Here is a 22337-nt window from a genome sequence, read left to right as displayed (position 1 = left end):
CAGTTTTTTTGGTTTTTCTTTATAAATAATAAACCTACGTGACCGAAATTTTTGGACATAGTTTGTTTCAGTAAAACTAACTTATATATTAAATAAGAAAAAATTTCACTCAGTCATTTCTCAGAAAATTGAAGTGGTTCACTGTTGACGCTGGTTCAATGTAGCCTACTCTCCCCTACTTATCTTTTTTAATATTCTTATTGTTTCTATCCCAGGTTATACCTTTTTCATTCCTCTAAATCTCTTTCTATCTTTCCTTTTTATTCAATCTCTTTTAATAACTCTTACTTTATCGCCTTTTATCCTTTTACTATTCACTTCTTTCCCTTTTTATCCCTATTTAAATCTCAGTTCATACTTGTCTCTTTTTATCCCTTCGGTTCTATCAGAGTCTAGCTCTCTTTTCTATTAGATTTAAAAAAATACTATTACAATTTTTTTTAAAAATAAATAGTTAACAATCAAATTTTTTCTTTTTCCTTAATCTTTTTCAATAACCTTTATTATATCCCATTGAATCCTTTTTCAATCGCCAAAGTTAACTTTTTATACCCTTTTCAATGTTACTTCATACTTATCCAGTTTTATATCTCCCTGCTGGAGGTAAAGGGATAGAAATCCTATCTCCTTGAATATTTGTTTATCTTTGAGGTGGAAAGAGATAAAGTTTATGTCTTTCAATCTATCCCCCTTTTAATTACTACATCGCTTTCTATCTTCTCTTCTTCTCAATATTTTTAAATAACATTTTTCTTATCTTCTTCAATACTTTTCCTATCTACTTTCTTTCTTTTCTGTCGCTACTTTAATCTAAGAAAACACTGGTATCTGCTTATAACCTTCCTTTATCCCAGACTTTTCCTTTTTTATTCCCTTCAATCTCTTTTTATCTCATCTTTTTTCTCAACCTCTTCTAATAACCCTTATTTTGTTTCTTTTAATCCTACAACTATTTTCACACTAAAAAAAAAGTTTTACTTTCAGCCTATTTTTGAGGCTGAATTCTAGGTGTAAACGGAGTCAGCCCCGTTAAACAAGGACAGACTTATGTGAAATACATGGGTTGAATTTAAGGTGTAAATGGAGTCAGATTTTTTTTCCTGTGTTTTTATTCTTGTACTTCTCCCTTTTTATTCACATTTTAATCTTAGTACACACTCATCACCATTTACACCTTGGGTTTAATATTAGTCTATCACCTCTCGATTCGATTCAATCTCTTTCCATCACCTGCTTTTGCTCAATCCCTTTCAATAACCTTTATTTTATCTCCATTAATTCTTTTACTATTTATACTTCCTTTCCTTTTTATCCTAACTTTATTCTAATGCAATACTTTTCTCTCTTTATCCCCTCGATTCTATATCAGTCTATTTCTTTCCAATTCGATTGAAAAAGGCCTTTTCTTCTTTCATCTCAATAATCTTTTTATGACATTTATTCTGTTTTTTTAAAAAAAAGATCAACTGAGAGATAAAGAGTGATATAGTAAGAGATAAAAAGAGATCAATACAGTTCCGAAATTTAAAAGGTAGTTCAAGAAAAATATCATCCAAGCTGGCGTGGCTGTGTGACATGTGTATTCGACTTGCGTCCCCAAGGTTCAGGGTTCGAGCCCTCCTGCGTGCGAGATTTTTCAAATTTGGTTTCAAGTGTTATGTGTACAATGTTGGTTAATAAGGCTATTCAAGTTGGGTGGGGAAACATTTAAAAATGGATGCTTACTGGTGCACAAACAGTGCATTAAATTCAATTAAACTCAATAGGACTTAAGTTTTTCAACCATAACTTTTTAAAAATCATTTTTTAACCATAGTGTAATAAAAAATTATTCTATATTTAGTTGTCAGTCCCTTTTACTTATTTTTTTCATTGTTTGTGCACCAGCAAGCATCCATCTTTAAATGTTTCCCCACCCAACTTGAATAGCCTTATAATGTGAAATGAAATATAGATTTAAACAATAAATAATAATTTCATAACAAATAAATAAATAACTTGATTTGTGAAAAATAGGTTATAAATAGAAGTACGAAAACTCTAAAAATATTTTTTTTAAATAGGTAATAAATTGAATTGAAATTGTAATACTTCATAAAGTCTTTAATATTGCTAATAATATTGGTTAATTAACTCTTTATATATTAAAAAGGATAAAAATTTGCAGCAAAGAGAAATAAAAGGAGATAAAAGTATATAGGTTTAAAAAGATAGACATAAGGGGATAATAGGGTATAAAAAGGGATAGAAATTTGGAGATAAAAAGTTATAATATTTTGGGTATGCAAAGTGGCTATTTTAAAGGGATAGAAAAATCTTTATCTCTTTTTATCTCCAAAATTCTATCTCTTTCTATCTTTTTACTTCCAGTAAGGTAGATAATTCCTTCATTATTTTATTAAACTTAATCACATGTTAAATTAAAATTATACGAAAGTTAAAAAAAAAAACCTTTCCATGTAAGGCGTTTGAGAAAACGTCGTGTGCAACTCGTGGTAAAAAATGATTTTGTTCGTGTTATTGGTACACTCTCTTCACTAGAGCAGAAAACTTCACCCCCTCAAAATCATTCATTTTTACCACTAGTTGCACAATGCAATGTACTATTTTTTTACATTTTTTGCTTCAAATTTTCATGGGGCTGTGCAAAAAGCTCGAAGCTAAATCGAGTATTTTCGAGCTTTTCATTTTTCGAGCCGAGCTGAGCCTAATTAGTTCGAGCTCGAGTTGAGTCCGAGCCGAGTCGATCCTCATAAAAAGCTCGAATAATTTTGAGTACTCGAATTCACTCGAGTGCTCGAAAAATTCGAGTACTCGATACATCAAGCCGAGCCCGAGCTCGGCTCGGCTTTTCAAGCTTTTTGCACGGCTCTACAAAAGATATCTTATGTCCTACACTCAGGCTGCCATAGCCAATTAAATAGTTGCTATAGCGCGATCCAATTAATTGTATGGGGCAACTATTTCTTGGTTGATACATCCAACTTTTTAGCTGCATTGGATCGCGCTATAGCAACTATTTAATTGGTTATGGCAGCCAACTCTTTTTCTGAGTGTATAGACATCCTTAGGACGTAAGATGTCCTAAGGACGTCCTAAAGACATCCCATGTCATAGTGCCCACTGGGATGGTCAAAATTAAAAAAAATAAAATGGCGGCTCAAAATGTCTACCATAAAAATTTTTAACTTTCCGGATTTGACCATTTTTAATTTTTAAAGTTCGATAAAAAATGTGAATTCAGGGACCCCATGCTGCCATTTCAAATTTTTTAATTTCGACCAAAGATTTGGAGTAGCGACCCAAAAAATATAAAATATGAGAACATCATGTTTAAAGAAAAGAAAAAATTTACCACACTTGTTGCACGAAAACTTTATTTTGACAATACTGTTAAGTGGTTAAGTTATATCAAAATTTTACTCTTTAGGGATTTTTTAAGTTTACAAAAAGGAAATTGTTTGTTTAAAAAATTATGGTTAACAAAATTTTATATACATTTAGACACACTTCTATGAACGGAAAAGTCGATTTTGAATCAAAACAATCAACCATTAGAAGACATAGCCGATCACAGTATCCAGCGATTACCTATAGTATCGAGTCATTAGCGAGTATGCTTCAAACCGATGCCTGGAAAAATCGAATGAAATTTAAAAATATTGTAGACGGAGAAATTGCAGGGAAAAAATATTATTTAGAAAATGGTTTTAAGGTTTGGGGCGTCACTGATGCTGAAGGTTATTCTGCAGTTGTCTTAGCACCGGAAAAAATGTTACCTGAAATTTCTAGAGGAACTTATGCATTTATGGATGCTACGTTTCAGACTATTCCGTTTATAAAACGGGCATATCAATTGTTGATATGTTTAACAGAAATAAACGGTAAAGTAAGTGAAAAAAAATAAAAAGATAAACATACTATCAAAAACTAAGAGGTTTTTCTAAATCTTACTTTTCACGGATTTTTATAGTTTACAAAAAAAGAAAGTGGGTATGGCGGCTTCCATAAATGTTGTCACAGGTTTGAGGGAGGGGGGTTGTTTATAAAATTTTGAGTTTGTGACAAGGGGAGAGGGGGTGTTTCTAAAGCTTTGACATCACAAATTTAATTTAAAAGTAATTCTTTTTTAACTAAAAAAATAAAAAATTTTCATTACTGGAAGTTTAAATATTTTTTTAAAGTCAGGGAATTTTTATCGAAAAAACCCCAAATTAAAAAACTTTGATACATAAATGTCAATTCAGTTTTCTTATTAAGGGGTTACATACAGTTTTGAATGGAGCCGTTTCTGCGTTCAGGTGGCGGTAGTCTAAACTTTGAACTCGTTTTTTCTCAAATCAAAATTTTTCAAATTCCTTCGTTCAAGTACCGCATTATATCATTAACTAACGATTTCTGACACATTAGAACCGACCATAGTAGGGGAGAGGGCCCTAAGGTGGTCACCCATCTTTTGAACGACTGTAGATTTCAAATGGAATTATATATAAAGGTCAAAAGTACGGCGTTTGAAACTTTATCTTATTACCTAACTTCCTGTCATAAAGTTTTTTTCATTTCATTAATAAAAAAAAGTTATATCACTTTTTAAAAAAAGTTGAAAATTCGACTTTTAAAAAAGTGGCCTCAAGGTGGTCACCATACAAAAATTCACTAAAGAAGTTTTAAAAAAATGTAAAAAACGTATTATTAAGTTGTTTATTTAATATTAATTGTTTTTCAGGATCACAGAAACATATTACATATTTTTTTTGCACTTTGTCCTTTCGTCAAAAATGATACTTTTTGTGTATGTATTAGACAGGTAAAATTTTTAAAATAATTCTATTTCATTATTATTCATCATAAAACTTAAAAATTGATGAAATTCACATTCACAGTGATAAATGTTGATAAATATAGCGTATAAACACATTTTCATAAAAAGTCAAAAGTGACCACCTTGGGGCCAAAAAAGTGTCCACCTTAGGGCCAAGACACAATTTTTTAAACGTTAATGAAAAAATCTTTTAAAGCACAATATTAATTTTAATCATTTTGAATATTATTGTACGATATATAAAGATAATTATAACGATTTTTACTAATTTAAAATGGTTAATTTCGATGATTTTAACACCCTGAGAAAAAAATTTCTCGATCATTTAAAAACAGAAATTTTACGACGTTCTCGTTACAAAGAGACTCATTCGACTAGGGGCCGTTCATAAACTACGTCACACCTTAGAGGGGGGGTGGAATTAATTTTTTGTGACGTTCTGTAGAAAAAATGGCGCTAAAGCATGTAAAATTTGTGACGTGGGTAGGGGGGGGGGTGGAAAAATTATGCAAAATAGTGTGACGTAGTTTATGGACGGCCCCCTATTTACCTCAAGACTTTACTAAAATCTTTGTCTTCTCAAATAATAACAAGAACAAAAAACATTTGAAGATACTAACTAATATACAAAAATTTTCTTAGGGTGACCACCTTAGGGCCCTGACCACCTTGGGCCCTCTCCCCTACTGAAAATATTATTCTAAAAATTCAACTACTATTGGGTAGTTTTACGTACTTGCCACAAATAATATTCTATTATATTTTTACACGATTTCTCTGACCCAGCTCCTCAATTAATTTATGTATTTTAAAGGTAGCTCCAATCTTCTATGCTATTATGAGCAGAAAGTTGGAAGTACAATACGACGCGGTACTGAAAATTTTAAGTGAAGAGGTATTGCCTGAAAATAATTCAATCAAAAAAGTAATATGCGATTTTGAAGCGGGTGAGCGTAATAGCGTAAGAAATATTTTGAAAAAAGACGTCCAGGGTTGTCGTTATCATCAAAATAACGTTAGTAATTTTTTATTAACTATTGACTATTAACCCTTCCACGCTCGATTTTTTTATAAAAGTGTAATTTTTTTCAACTTTTGTATTTATGGGGTTTTTGGAGTCACTGATTACGAATAAAATCAATTTTTCAAAATTTAAAATGTCGGATCCAATATGGAGGAAGAATTTTTTAAAATTGATCGGATTCGTTTGAAACTTGTTACTCAAGTGTTTTTTTGGGTCATTGATTACAAATGAATACGATATTTCATATTCGCAATGAGCGACCCCAAAACCTCACAAGAAAAAATTTTCAAATGAATCCGATCAATTTTTAAAAAATTCGTCCGACATATTAGATCTGCCATTTTGAATTTTGGAAAATCCGCATCGGATTTGTAATCAGAGACTCTAAAAACCCCTAAATAGATTTTATGGTTTAATATTTTACTATTTTCTTGTATTTTAAAATAGAATGTTCGCATTCATTTTTAGGCTCTTACAAAAAAAGTTACAGAATTGAAAATGGACAAGATCGTAAATCAATCGATTGAACTTCGAAAGTACATTGGAAAGGTTAAATTATTGGCATTGCTTCCAAGTTCACATATTGCAAATATGTTTGAAACTATTACTGAGGAAATTTTTAATTCTGGGCTTAAAATAAAAGTACCAAATGATCAGAACGAGGAAGTGGAAATAACCGTAGAAGAATTTTTAACGAAATTCATTGATTACTTTCGAAACACGTGGCTTTCGCGGTATTTACCTGACGATTATTCGGTCTTCGGATCAATGCACCGAACAAATAATCTTCTGGAACGGTTTAATCGAACAATCCACAATGCGATGGGAACGAATCCATCATTGCTCGTTTTTCTCGGTAAACATTTGTTTTCACTTTTTTTATTATTTAAATTTCTATTTATTTTCTGTTTAATTCATATTTATATATTGTTTTTATTTATTTATTATTTTATAACAGAAACTTAATTACATTTTTCTTTATATAAAGAAAACTTACCGTACATAGACCTAATCTAATTCTAATTTTTCTTTACTTCAATATATATTCTAACTTATTTAACTTGGAATTAACGGTCATAAATTATCATTTTTGATAATTTATTTACTTTATTTTTTATACAAGATATTATTAATTTTAAATTCTATACAAGTTCAACCATTTCTAACTCTTCCCAGGTGCGAATTTAAGTTGGCTCAAAGTTATCCAAGGTTAAGTTATTTATTCTAAGTTATGTACGAAATTTAACACTAACCATAGCATGCAAAAGAGGGGGTTGAACACCAAACCTCCCTGGCTATGCCCCTGAAATCGATTTTTTTCCTTTTTAGATCATAACCAGAATCCACAATTGGGTCTGTTATATTTCTCCTGTAATCTACACGAAAATAGTATATTTCGTAACGAGTGCGAGCAGTTGTCAATTTTTAAAGGAGCACTTTTTTTGGAAACAGTTTGTTCCAAAAAAAGTGCTCGTTCAAAAATTGGCAACTGCTATAGCACTAGTTACGAACGATATTTTTCATAACAAGGTGCAAAAAAGTGCCCTTTTTTGCACCGCGTTATGAAAAATACATATGTGTTCAGAATTTCATCTCATAAGGTCCAGAAACAGTATCATGAGAGGCAGTATCATGTTTTGGATCTTTTTCGAAGTAAATCGATTTCATTCCTTCCAAGTATTGTGAAGTGCCATATTCTTTTTTGCACGTTTAAAATACCTGTCGAATTAAGACAGAAATCAGTCGAATTCGAAAATGTCGCTTTCTCGAATTTAAGAAACGACCCAGTAAGAAAGCAAAGATTAAGAAGCATTAAAAAAATTCTATCCTTTTGAATACCATTTCTATCCTATGCTTCTGAATTCCGCGACAGTAGTTGAAAAGTTTACAATTTCAATCCTTTCAAATGCTCATACAAATATAGTATAATAATATAATACTAATATTGTTGACATTGCATAGAATGTTCAATTACTTTCAAATAACTGCACTCATGACTTTATTTGATATTTTAAAAAGGAATAATTATTAAATTATCAGTTAAGAGGGTTAAAAGTATTTAAAGGTATCTGAAATTTTTAGGTTATGATTTATTGTCTAACAGAATAACGGCCCTGACTTGTTTAAATGACGTAAAATTGGTAAACAATCAATTTTTCAGCAAGTTTTTCTTTGAACACAAACACTTTTTTCAAAATCTGACAATGTATGTATCTTATAAATTACAAAAATCCAGAAGATTGCTTGAATGCATGCAGAAACGCGGTTCCAATGAAAAATTGAAAAGTGATATAATGATAGGCTGTAATAATTTCGGATGGGATTGGAAAGCATTCAGAAAAAAATTTTGTCTTTGTTAACAATTACAAACAGAATTAAATAGCATTCATTTTTAGATGAAACATGGTCCTATCATGTTATAGAAAAGTATTGGACAGAAATGGCATTCAAAAGTATTGGATAATTTCTACTACACCATACAGAGTTTGAATTATTTCAATCCTTTTCAATTCCTCGCTTCTTACTGCCCGTGCAGAAATTGCCCGCCCGGGCCCTGACCCCGCATGAAACAGGGAACCCGACCGGGCCCCGGTCTGGGAGCTCGTCAAATCGGGGGCAAATCGGGCTTTCGCCATGGCCCCGGTCGGTTTTATTGTTTCACCCCGACTTAGGGAAGCCCGGTCTGGCCCCGGCCAGGCCCCTGCTAAAATTTCTACACGGGTGGGGACGATCCAATTCGAAAACCCAAACCACCCAATTCTTTTTTAATACAGATACACACTTAAAAATACGTATGTGCGCCAAATTTCAGCTTCCTTGGTTCCGATGTGTAGAAATTAAGGGGGTGGACATTGTCATTTTTTCAATTTAAAAAAAATGAATTTATTTTCTTGCACATTCGTAACCAAGATATCTAATCAAATCCGCAATATTTTTCCTATAACCTAGACATAAAAATACGTATATGTACCCGATATTTCAGCTTACTAATTTGTGAAATGTAAAAGTTAAGGAGGGGAACCCTATCCTGGGTCAGACAAGGATTTTGTCGGTGCACCTACGGTGTACGGAATCCTAAAATATAGTAGTATATTAAGCAACAAGGAAATAAAGGCAGCTATTTCATTATGGTCACAAAAATCATCGTAAAGAATTTGGACTGCCTTTATTCTCGTGTTACTTACGATATTTTTTATTCCTCATATACAAAAGGTTCGATTTCAGATAGCAGACGATAGGGAGTAAAAGTCATTTCACTTGTTAGACTTGTATGAAAATAGCGTTCATTTTTACCTTACACGGAGAAAAATATAAAGTAACTTTTACTACTTTTATAGTAAAATATTTCTGGTTAAGCATTTCTGGTAACTTTTACTACTTTTAGAATAAATTTTGCTACGTTTAAAGTAAATATTTGTAAAAATTAGTAACATTTACTTCGAACGGAGCAAAATTTACTCCGAAAGTAGTAAAAGTTATCAGAAATGCTTAACCAGAAATGTTGTACTATAAAAGTAATAAAAGTTTTATATTTTTCTCCATGTAGAACTAAAATAACGCATGGAAACAGTTATTTTTGCCCTAGGGTAAAAATGAATTATTTTGTAGTTTCTTTCTCCTTTTTTGTAGTCGGAAGTGAAAAATCTATAAATTCTAGTACCTGCGGATTAAGTTCAAAAATATATGGGGCTGACTAAAACTGTTCTGTTCGACCAAGTTAAAACCAATCCCATTTTTAGCTGGATTTTTTTTCAATACGAATCTACTGCCTGGCTTTAAACATCTTATATGTGGACGTCCGCATGAAAAGGGACCACTTTGTCGGTTCTAGATTCCGAGATATTCGCAATTTACTAATTTTGAAGAAAAATATCGAAATTTTTTTATCCTTTTTTCTTAATCTACAGGGTCTAACACGTCGATTCTTGCAGTTTCCATCAATTTATTGACAATCTAAATATTTTGTTTTGTTGTTAACAAAAAAAATGAAAAGGGACCACTTTGTCGGAAATCCGTTATTTTTTCATTGTTTCAAAACGAAAGGGGAAAAAAATTCGAAACCTATTGATTTTCAATATTAAGGGTGTACTAGACTTAAAACAACTCTTATCTGAATAACTTCCCAGAAGAGCTGGAGAAATTCGCATTACAATTTTTAATTTCGTGTTTTTGAAAATGAAATTTTTAATTTTTTCTAAGATTTTTTATAATAAAGTCGCTTAAAAATATTTTTTGAGGATACGTTTCTTTTCTTTGCTTGAAATAACTCTAAAAAATAACACCGAACCTTTAACTTCGTTAAATATTCAACTTTATTAATTAATAACCGTATTTTTAGAAAAGGGACTACTTTGTCGAAAATCCATTATTTTGTCGTTGTTAAAAAATGAGGGGGGGGGGTTATTCGAAACTTATTGATGTTTAATCTTAAGAGTGTACTAGACTTAAATCAACTCTTATCTGAATAACTTCCCAGAAGAACTAAAGATATTCATATTACAATCTTTGATTTCATTTTTCTCGAAATGACATATTTGATACTCCAAACTTTTAAATTCTGTAACTCATAGAATTTTTCACGAAAAAGGTTGTAACACCACTCAAAATTTTTCAAATTTTGTCAGGAATTCGCCCATATAGATAAGTCCAATTGTGCCAAAGTGGTCCCTTTTCATACGGACGTCCACATATTATCTATTGAAAATAATTACGTGTACTTGTGTATATTTGGACACATGTAGATCTACGTGACATACACGAGAAGAAAATAATTATATTATACGCGTAATAAACTTTTTAAAGTTCCTAGTATTTCACTTAAGGGATCTATGTAAAACTTTGGGTCGACCAAACATTTGTACCTATGATGCAAATCTATACCAATATCTAATTAAGACTAATTACTTTTTTATTATTAATAGACAAAATCGTAAAGATTCACAAACAATCGTGGCAAGATGTGATAAATGTTTCAATGATGAAAGCTCCAAAGAATAAGATGAATCCTGCGAACAAGAAATTTCAACAAATAGTTTTGAATGGATGGGAATTATTAAGTGAAGTGTTATTACTTAATAACGAAGATTACACTACTCAGAAAATGAAGGAATTTTTGGAAGCTTGTGTCAAAGGAAGTGAACCCACTCCAATTCAATTATTTGATGCAGGTTGTTCAAAACTTTTAAAAATTATCTAGTGTCCCAGTTTTTAACGCATTTCAAATGAATTATTCTCATGCACGTTTTATTTAAAGTGTGTAATTTCTGTGCATTGAAATTATACACTTTGAGGTCAAAGTGCATAAGAATAATTCACTTGAAAAGCGTTCAAAACGCACTTTTATACACTTTGCTTTACAGTGTAAGGGGAATGACTTTTTAGAAAAACAGTTTCTCCCACTATCCCTAACCTGTCAACAGATGTACTAAAAAATGTAATTAAATCAAGAAAACTTTTCTTGCTTAAATATGAATTAACAGTTTTCAAAAACTCCTATTTCAGTTTAATAACCATTTGAAAAAAAAATATGTTCTTGGATCAAAAACACCGACATTGCGTTAATTAAAAAAAGTTTCAAAGCGAATAAATAAAACGATTTGATTCTAGTAACAAAAATTCTCTAATCAATATTTTATTATTTTGCTGAAGAACATAATATTATTTTGCAGGATATTGGAACAAATATCCTATACAATTTCCTACACACATATATATAGAAATCTACAAAAAAAATTAGGTAAATTTGTTATACCTAAATTTTAAATTTGTTTTTGCATATGATCCAGTTAAGGAGATAAGTTAACTGATGCTCTTACACTAGAACCATTGTGAGGGCCTGTATAGGATTCTTGTTTTAATATACTACAATAGAATAAAATACTATTGCACCATTTATCAAGGATTTATTAAAAATCAAATATTGTTCCTGCATACAAAAATCATTAGGGGTACAAAATGTGGGAATTTTTAACTCGGTTCAAGGTCAGGTCAGGTCTCCAAGCTGCAACATTGCCTGAATTTATCCCTTCTCCTAGACTTGATATACAGTAACACATCCCACTACCTACCGTCTCAGGGATGCCCACGCACATAATTTGTGTGGCCTCATAATAAGAATAAGTAGATACAAGTATGGCATAATTTACTTGAATCAATCCCATATTTATTTGAAAAAAGAAATTTATTTTCTTGTGCCAAGTACCCGGCAAGAAGGCTAAAATTAAGTGGAATTAAAAATAATGAATTTCATTTAATACCTGATTTTTCCCATATTTTGTAAGTCTACGGAAGGAATAGATAACACTCAACGCAGTAGAAAAAACTAATTCAAACGGATTGAAATGAATCAAGATTTTTGGTAGAAAGAGGGATTCATTCAAGCTCTTTGTATATTCGATTGAATTCGATTCAATTTACCCGAAGTTGTGCAAACGAATTCGCATTCGTAAGAAATGATCAAAGCATGCATTGAATTTGTGCTGACAAATTAAAAAAATTAAAAGCCCCAAAACTTGTCCATTGAATTAGTATGAATAGAAGGTTTGGAAGGTTTGGAAGTTCAATATAGTTTGACGAATTCAGGAAAATTGCAACATAGCTCCAATTCGTATTTGCCACAAAGCGGGATTCACTGAAACTCTTTGTGAATTCTTTTTAATTTATTTCAATTAGATTTGTTTACTGGGTAACTTAAATACCTCTTTATTCCATTCAAGCAAAACGTGATAAGGAATTAAAATTTTTAAGTATGCCTCTCAAATTCACCCAAAAACTCGAAGAACTTGAACTGATTATTAATCACTTTTATTGACAACAACATAATTGTCATCTTCTTATTTTTTATTAAATTGTAATAATGTTTCAATTTGCACCCTATTATTTTTACACCAAAGTATTTCTGATTAAAAGCATGAAACTGGAAAATATTATTTTACCTATAAAGTTTTACATAATTAGAAATTAAAAATTATTATAAAATTAAAAATAATGTATTTCTTGTAGATGAAACGGAAACACCGATGAATAAGAACCAATGCAACAAGTGTGAAAGAGTTTTTAAACTTACTCATCACTTAAAAATGCACATGTCACAAGCGCATCCAGAAACAGTAGAAGGTACATTCTGTGGTAAAATTTTTCCTATTATTCAAATACCCTAATACTAGAGGGACATCCAAGATGTTCATGGGATATTCTAAGGATATCTGTTCGCTAGTGCGGTTTATATTTTCCTAGAATATCTTAGAATATTCAAACAGATACAAACAAAAAATATCTTTATGATGTCTCAGGAATTTTTTAAAATACAGAACTTTTAATTACACAGTAATTTTGTTTTCACCACTAGATAAGAAATAAGCTTGACACAACTTGACAACAAGCTTAACAAATTTGCACTTTATTTAGAAGATTGTTGTTAGTAGTAAAGATAACTCTGTTGCAAAATTGTGATATGATCTTGCGAAATAATCTTTATAAGGGGTTACGCCCGGATGAAAAAGGACGATTTTTCAGACGTTTTTTTTAATTTGAGTAACGACTTTTTCACTTTTATTGATATTTAATACATATATTAAGCTTTATAAATATTAAAAAAAATTTTGAATTAAAAATAGTAAAAATATAAGTATTGGCACGCAATTGAGAGCACTTCAAAAATTGACTTAATTTTTTGAGCAAAAAATATCGTATAAATATTGCATAATATTTTTTAAAATTATTTAGTCGAAAAAATCCTACATTACTCTATAAAAAACTACTGTATACTCATAATTTATTCCCGCAACTACTTACTTAATTTATGTTTGCAACAGAGAAGCTATTTTATTAACTGTCAATCTTTTATGAACGTGCACATAAACCTTACAAAATTCTGCTTGCGGGAAAAAGATGAGATACTCATTTTAATAGTTACCATACCAATTTTTTTTTAGATATAGAACATCCATTTTTATCGTTAGTTTAATCAAGAATATCGTCAGAATTCTGTACAACAATTTTTCTTTAGGATATAATCATCCTTTTTAAGGACTATTTTCAATTATTTTACATTTCTGACAGATCTAATTCTTCATCTACACAAACAATTACGTTTTGGAAAGTCATTCTTACATGTTTTCCGAATTTTATATTTATTTTTCTTACTTTTTCATAATAAACATGCTTTTATATTATTTACAACCGTTATATTTTCTAAAGACAATAATTATTACAAGTCATTATACCATTCCTTCATCATATTTGAATCATAAATAATTCTCAAATTACCAGTAAGCTTATAGAAATATTAGACTGCATGCTTGCTGCAAATAGAAAAAAGTCCATACAACTCCACAGTATATGAGTTTGCCCCAAATTTACCGAATAAACTTGTGACTAGCATCTTAAATTTCAGGACATTTTACTATTTGCAGTATTATTTCACTGCAAGCTTCTTAAACTTCACGCAGAAACCTTTGGGAAGTCTGCTCAGCCGAGACTGGTGCGTCAGCGCTACCACGAAGCTGGTTCATCTGCACTCCTATACTGGGTGATCACGTCCCCAGTTGTAATATTACCAATTTTGACAGCGAGAAGACAGACTTCCCAAAGGATTATCCGTGTTGCTGAACGTTTTCTGCAAGCTTACAGGCTACATGGGTTATTACCAATTTTTTAATTTGAAATTTTCAGGATCATCTTCTAAACGTCCGAAACAAAATAGGCAAATATATTGTCCACAATGTCAGCAATTTTTTGTCTCAAAACTAGCACTGGACATTCACATTTATGAAAATCACAACGATGATCGAAACACAGACTGTATCGTTTCTGAGCTGGTTGATCCAACCAGATTTTTTCCACCAATTAATTCTAACTCTTCTACCGAAAATGAAGTTCTGAAAATAATTGATTCTGATGTGCATGATTCATCTACTTGCCCTACATCTAACCCCCGAGAACCTCAACTTCCTTTACCTACAGGAGAATGTGAAATTGTGAAATTTTCAAATGAGTTTTCTAACAAATCTCCCACAGACTGTATCGTTTCTGAGCTGGTTGATCCAACTAGATTTTTTCCACCAATTAATTCTAACTCTTCTACCGAAAATGAAGTTCTGAAAATAATTGATTCTGATGTGCATGATTCATCTACTTGCCATACATCTAACCCCCGAGAACCTCAACTTCCTTCACCTACAGGAGAACGTGAAATTGTGAAATTTTTAAATGAGTTTTGTTACGAATGCAATGATTCCGATTGCGAACCTTCAAACGACCATGAGATGAATCATCCTGAATTTCCTAAAGCAACAAACGAATGTCAAAATTGCGATGGCGAACCTTTCATCGAAGATGACATGCATCCTGAATTTTCTAAGGCATCGAACCAAAGAGGAATTCCAAAAATAATTAATAATTTTATATTTCATGATAAAGAACAAAATCGAAGCTTGCCTAATGGTAAGGTTTAATATCATTTTTTTTGTTAAAATTATATTCTAGTTCAAATTTAACAAAAAATTTAAGTACATTTTTTAAAATTCAAGATATAAATACTGTATACAAGAACAGAAAATAATTTTTTTATCATTTTTGTATTATTAGTATTATTAGTTCTTGTTCAAATATTATTAACATTCACTAACTTGTCCGGAATAATTTTTGACTGTTTCAAAATAATTCCGGATTCGTGAGTTATATACAAACTTACTGATTTCAGATTTATCTGGACTGATTTCGAATAACAAAGATCTGACAATAAACCAAACTGTTTCGGATAAATTCCGGATTCACTAGTTAAAATTAACAGATTAATTTTGGACTTCATTGGACTTCATCGGAATTCGAGTACTCGATTCCAGTCGAGTACTAAAAAATTTCGAGTACTCGAGTAAATTTGAATACCCGAATAGTTCGAGTACTCGATCTAATTCGAGCTTATAAATTACTAAAAAACTAATAAGTAAAAAATATCGAATTACCCCTAAATGTCTTACGTTACTAAGTTAGTTATTTCAACACCTATAACGATTTTCTACGATCAGTAAATTCCTTAAATTCCAAGTTTTCTACTTATTTAATAGTTTTTTTAGTAATTTAGAAGCTCGAATCCAATTGAGTACTCGAAAACTTTAAGCACTAGAAAATTTCGAGTACTTGAAATTATTCGAGCTTTTTATGAGGGTCGACTCGGCTCGAAAAATGAAAAGCTCGAAAATACTCAATCAAGCTTTGAGCTTTTTACACAGTTCTAGTTTTTTTAGAAATTTCTTTTACTTACGCAGAATTGGATCACAAATGATAAAAAGTTTTTTGTTCTTCAATACAGTATTTGAAATACTACTTTAAAATTATGTCTACAAATAACATAGTCCAAAAAACCGCTCATTAAGTGCTCATTTCAGGTACTACTTACTACACTTTAGAATTTTAAAAAATTTTATTTTTTTTAATGTAATTTTTAAATCCTTATGACTTCAGAAAACACCTCCTAAATTATTATTCATAACCAACTGTAGAAAATAAAAGTAAATTTTCCAAAGAATATTCAATAAATATAAAGAGCCATTGACAAATTAAGTAAGTCTTTAAGGGGATGGTGGAGTCCAACACAGTAGTGTTTGATGGTTTTTGTTACAGTAGATACATTGGTGCTAATGTATGTAACAGTGTCAGACATAAAAGAAGTGGAGGGGTTTCAATTTGCAAAAGAATTTTAGGTAATTTATGGATGGCCTCTAACGATACATATAAGGTTTAAACACGTTTTTCTCAAAATAACGTTTTCCCAAATTGCGGACACTTTATCTCTGAATCTACTGAACCGATTTTAATAAATCATAGATCGTTTTATTTGTTAGCATGTCCTGTATGTGAATCACCAGAAAATAGTAAAAAAAATTTTTAAAAGACATTTTTGCAGACTAGAAAAATACTGAAAAACATAGTGTATTTTGACAAAAATTATTCAAACATCTGCTATTTTTTTATTTTAGTCGATTTTTTATTAATAGTTGCATAATATATGCAAGACGCCTTCCTTTTTAAAAAGCACTTTGGATTTTTTGTTTCCGATTTGTCAATCTTGAGATAAACTGTCCGCAGTTGGACAATTAACTTTTTGAAGTTTCGATCTGGATGCTGTCTGCAGATTATGATATTAAATAAAAATTAAAAACAAACCATTATTTTTATTCTCCAAATATGTACTAATATAGGCAAAAAGTTTTTTAAATATTTATAATAAAAGACCTAAGAAAAAAATTTTTTAATTTAGTCTTTTAAGAGCCTTCGAAAGTGTAGTAGTACCTTCATGAATACTTTGCTTCCTCATAGAGATAATATTATCTCTTGCGATCGCGCGCTTGTTTTCTTATTCATTAAAGGCCTTTCATTTTAAGTAATACTTTTATTATTTACAATTCATAGAAACATCTCAAGAAAAGAAATTCAACATTACGAATTTAAAACGATATCTTAAAAGTATTGAAACACCTCAAGAAGATCAAGAACTTACAATTCTAAATTCTCCAGAAATTGAAATGCTTCGTCAGGATGTACAGTCTCCTCGTCCTCCAAAGTCACCTAAAATTCATGAGCCTTATCAAAATATAGATTCTCATCGTCCTATTGTCAAACCCAGCGAGCAACAATTTAAATCTGTACTATTGATGAAACCGAAAAAGGTTGTTATTTTTAAAAAAAAAAAGTAAATGCTCGAAGATCTTCTGATGGTTCTACCAATGTTCTTTTTCGAATTTTTCTTAATTAAAGAAACATATTTTGAACTAAATGAATTAAGTCATATTTTATACATCAGTATGAAAAGTGGATTTAAACACTTAATTTATGTCCTACTTTTTAAAACATAATATTAATTAATGATAATTATTTCATATATGTGACGCGCTTTAAAGAAAGGTTTATTTAGTTGCTAAATTTTGATTATTTAAATAAGAAACATTTCACTGCATTTATTTTAAAAAAAACTTATTTCTAGTGAAATGTAATTGATTTTAAATAAAAAAAACATTAATTTGAATAGATGAAATTTTTATTACAATTTTTAAAACTTGTTACATTGTAATCTTTATAAATAAGATCAGACTTTTGTCTGTACATTGAATAGAATTTGAAATTTTATGTTTATAGTTTTTCTATTCGAGTAGTAAGAATTCCAAAAATGACAATAAAAAAAATTATGTATGTATGTCTGTACGCAATATTTTATCCGGGATAAACACAAAGACTACTTGACCGATTAAAACGAAACTTTACAGTCTCTTAGGTATTGGTCTAACTTAAATTTATAGCCGTATCCGATTGAAAAATATTAAGCTGAACGAAAGTTATAGCTTTTTTCACAAAATTCAAAAAATCAAAAAAATGCAAATATTTTAATTTTTTGTCAAATTTATGTGACACTTTCTGTAGCTACTTTCTAATATAAATACAACTAATTTGCACTATAAAAATGAAATATAAATAATATATCCGAATTTTTAAGTCAAAATCATATTTTTGATTTTCGACAAAATTTTTAATTAATTTTTTTTGTTGAATATTGTTTAATTTTTCATTAAGCTGGTAGTGATATCGGTTGATGTTTTTAAATTTTAAATTACATTCATTACATTTATTTTATTAAAAAGTTTAGAGTCATGAATTTGATGTCGATTACAAATTTTCTAAAATCAATTAACGTGAGTTTGCAAACAATTTCTATATTGATATTTTCAGGTTTTAAGTTTGAAAATTTCATAGTATGTATTGTCATATTTAACGTAGAAAATAAAATATTTATGTTCAATATAACTATACAGTAAAAGTATCAATAATACTGAAATTTGACTTCAGTGGGCACTGGGACACAGAAAGTCCTTAAGATGCCATTAGGGCAAATTGGGATTTATAAATCAAAATTTTCTTTTTTTTGAATCCTAGAAATGTTTTAGAAATGACTTTAAAAATAAATAACAAATTCCTAATTATGAATTAAAATTGTTCTTCTTGAATTTTAGAAATGTTTGGGGTATGTTGTTGCTTTCCAAAATTCTATCCAGGCATTACGCAAAAACGGGTAAAATGTAAAATCCCATGTGGAAATTTCAATAGGGATATGGAAAAATTATACCATACGGTTTTACATAAGAATCATATGTGGACGTCCGCATGAAAAGGGACCACTTTGTCGGTTCTAGATTCTGAGATATTCGCAATTTACTAATTTTGAATAAAAATATCAAAATTTTTTTATCCTTTTTTCTTAATCTACAGGGTCTAACACGTCGATTCATGCAGTTTTCATCAATTTATTGACACTCTAAATATTTTGTTTTGTTGTTAACAAAAAAAAATGAAAAGGGACCACTTTGTCGGAAATCCGTTATTTTTTCATTGTTTCAAAACGAAGGGGAAAAAAAATTCGAAACCTATTGATTTTCAATATTAAGGGTGTACTGCACTTAAAACAACTCTTATCTGAATAACTTCCAAGAAGAGCCGGAGAAATTCGCATTACAATTTTTAATTTCGTGTTTTTTGAAATGAAATTTTTAATTTTTTCTAAGATTTTTTATTAAAGTCGCTTAAAAAATTTTTGTTGGCTACTTTTCTTTTCTTTGCTTAAAATAACTCTAAAAAAACACCGAAACCTTTAACTTCGTTAAATATTCCACTTTTTAATCAATAACCATATTTTTAGAAAAGGGACCACTTTGTCGGAAATCCATTATTTTGTCATTGTTAAAAAATCAGGGAGAGGGGGAAATTCGAAACCTATTTATTTTCAATCTTAAGGGTGTACTAGACTTAAAACAACTTTTATCTGAATAACTTCGCAGAAGAGCCGGAGAAATTCGCATTACAATTTTTAATTTCGTGTTTTTAGAAATGAAATTTTTAATTTTTTCTAAGATTTTTTATAATAAAGTCGGTTAAAAATATTTTTTGAGGATACGTTTCTTTTCTTTGCTTGAAATAACTCTAAAAAATAACACCGAACCTTTAACTTTGTTAAATATTCAACTATATTAATTAATAATCGTATTTTTAGAAAAGGGACCACTTTGTCGGAAATCCATTATTTTTTCGTTGTTAAAAAATAAGGGGGGAGGGGGTAATTCGAAACCTATTAATTTTTAATCTTAAGAGTGTACTAGACTTAAATCAACTCTTATCTAAATAACTTCCTAGAAGAACTAAAGAAATTCTTATTACAATCTTTGATTTCGTTTTTCTCGAAATGACGTATTTGATACTCCAAACTTTCAATTTCTATAACTCATCGAATTTTTCACCAAAAAGGTTGTAAGACCACTAAAAATTTTCCAAATTTTGTCAGGAATTCGCCCATATAGATAAGTCCAATAGTGCCAAAGTGGTCCCTTTTCATGCGGACGTCCACATATAGTTTTCTTTATAAAAGTGGATCCCATGTGGGAATCGAAAACGTGTTATAATTTCTACTAATACATTTAACAGTGCCTATTAACCACGAAGGAAACCCGACAAATAGCCAGGAATTTAATTCGACCAAGAAAAATCGGTAATTTTCTTATCTAATTAAAAAAAGTTTTATTATATTAATTCGTTTGTAAAAAATTGCTTTTTGCTTTAATTTATATTGATGTAATATTTTTATTTGTCAAAATTTAAGGGGCCTACTTGCGAAACAATTAGTTCGAATTAGACTATACATAATTCCAAAAGCTGGTGGAAAATTAGTATTAATTATTGATGCATTAATTGAAATACTACGAACGCATAAAGTACTACAAATTGACAAATACTGTTCTGTAAATCTGAATTAGTTGAAAATAGTATTTGATAGAAAATGTCATTTACTGATTCAAATGGTAATATTTTGCTAATGAAATTAGCTAATTATTAGTTTTTCCCAGTCAAATTAAATTCCCAATTGGTAGACACGTCCTGTTCAAATATATTAGTAGAAACTAAAACCCGTCGAAGACAGGTACGACAGCTAGTATAATATAAATTAATTTATATTCAATGACGGACATTTAAAATGCAACTCAATTTAACTCTTCCGTGCTAGAGTTAGATTTTTGGACTACACGATCAAGGTGGATCAAAAGGTCTCAGATATTTAAATGGAAAAAAGTACATTTTGATATAATTAATAATTTTAATCTCTTTATTACAAATTTATAAATATAATTGCATAAGAAATTTAAAATATTAAAAGTAATCAACTAACTACTTCTCTGGGTCCGAGGGACCCAGCTTAAGCACGTGAAGGTTAAAAAAAAGTTAATCAAGTAACAGTAAGTGTTCTAGAGACGCTTCTAGTCTCTCACCGCGTCTGATTGGAAGTAGATCGTAGGTCCAAGCTTATCTAGTTCTTCTTTCTGCGTCTTCAATTAATTTTTCATTTTGTAAAGTTGGAGCGTTAAGAGTTTAAGAGTTGAAAAGCACACTTTTGTAGATTTCAACATCTTTTGGGAAGACTCGACGAAACTAGTGACCCGCAGATCGGTAGCAATTAGAAGAATCTACATGTTTTGACGTACACGCAGTGGCTGTAATATTTAAATCATCGACAAAATATCGTATTGAATTTTTTTCTTTAGAATTGATATTTGTTCTTCTAGAAAATGTCAATTCAATATTTTTTGTGAAAGTCTGGATATCTCTATAAACCTCCTTAAGTTAAATGTACATTTGCGCACGTCGACACTTATGGATGCTTCTGATGGCTGCTGGTCCGCGAGTCGTTAGTTTCAAGGAGCTTCTGGACAATCAAATTAGCAAAAATTCCATAATCAGTTTTTTAAAAATAATTTTATAAGTTCGATTCAATTCCTTTAGGTTGTGCATAAATATTATAATTGCCTCTATAGTAAAGGTTACCAAGTTTATACGTTTTGATGACTTCTCCACTGTTGAGTTTTAAATCAGCGACACTGCATTTCCAAAATGTTGCATTTCTATGTTGCTTGAAATTCGAAGATTTTGACAATTAATTACTACGTTTGCTATCCAATTGTTGAATCCACATCATCTAATTCCACAACAGCTGACTATTAAAACTTATATTAGTAAAGTAAAAAATAATGAACCAAAAAATAGATTTGATAAATTTGGAAATATTTGACTCATTTATATAGATGAATTCCTTGAAAAATATGCGTAAAGAATTCGATAAATTATAGAATCTCAATGTTCAAAATGCCAAAAATCCTAATTTTGAGAAAAAAATTAAAGATCATACACGGTAAAAGAATAAATATTAAATTTTGTAAAAAATACTTCACAAATTGAGAAAAAATGAGAAAAATGTAATTTTTATAAAAAAATACAGTTTTTGCTCTAGAATAAAAACGACCAGGGTTGCAAAAAGTTTTTCTATTTTGAAATTTCCTGACTTTTTCCGGTTTTCCAGATAAAAAAATTGTTTTCCCTGACTTGCATTTATTTAAATTGTAGACGAAATATTGGACATTTATAGAAAATGAAATTTTAAGCACCATATTGTTTAAAATA

Source organism: Leptopilina heterotoma, unplaced genomic scaffold (genome assembly GCF_015476425.1).
Source record: "Leptopilina heterotoma isolate Lh14 unplaced genomic scaffold, ASM1547642v1 Lhet_444, whole genome shotgun sequence".
Taxonomy (NCBI): Eukaryota; Metazoa; Arthropoda; class Insecta; order Hymenoptera; family Figitidae; genus Leptopilina; species Leptopilina heterotoma.
Note: the sequence above shows the minus strand (reverse complement) of the source record.